We start from the raw sequence: 348 nt of genomic DNA on the forward strand, positions 1-348 counted from the left end.
TAGTAAGCCCTGCAATTGTGAAAAGGTAAAAATGTTCTTAATGCAGAAGGTGAGTAGTTGATGCTAATTTTTTTTTCATTACCAATAAATTAAGACTGGGTTACACTGAAATTCAATCTGATTTATATTATAGTTCATCTTTCTGAGTTAGACTTGATTAAAAGAATTAGCTGGGTGGTAAATAATAGATGAGCTTAGACAAAGTGGGAAGAAATTTACCCTGCAAAATATAAAATTCTGCTTTTAGTCTAATCTCTGAGGATTTGGACCTGACGGTTTCTAGTATTTTTAACGCTTTAGCAAATTATTTTTTATAAGACACTCAAAGATTACGGAATACATACAATA

Source organism: Equus caballus, chromosome 11 (assembly GCF_041296265.1).
Source record: "Equus caballus isolate H_3958 breed thoroughbred chromosome 11, TB-T2T, whole genome shotgun sequence".
In the NCBI taxonomy this organism is placed as follows: domain Eukaryota; kingdom Metazoa; phylum Chordata; class Mammalia; order Perissodactyla; family Equidae; genus Equus; species Equus caballus.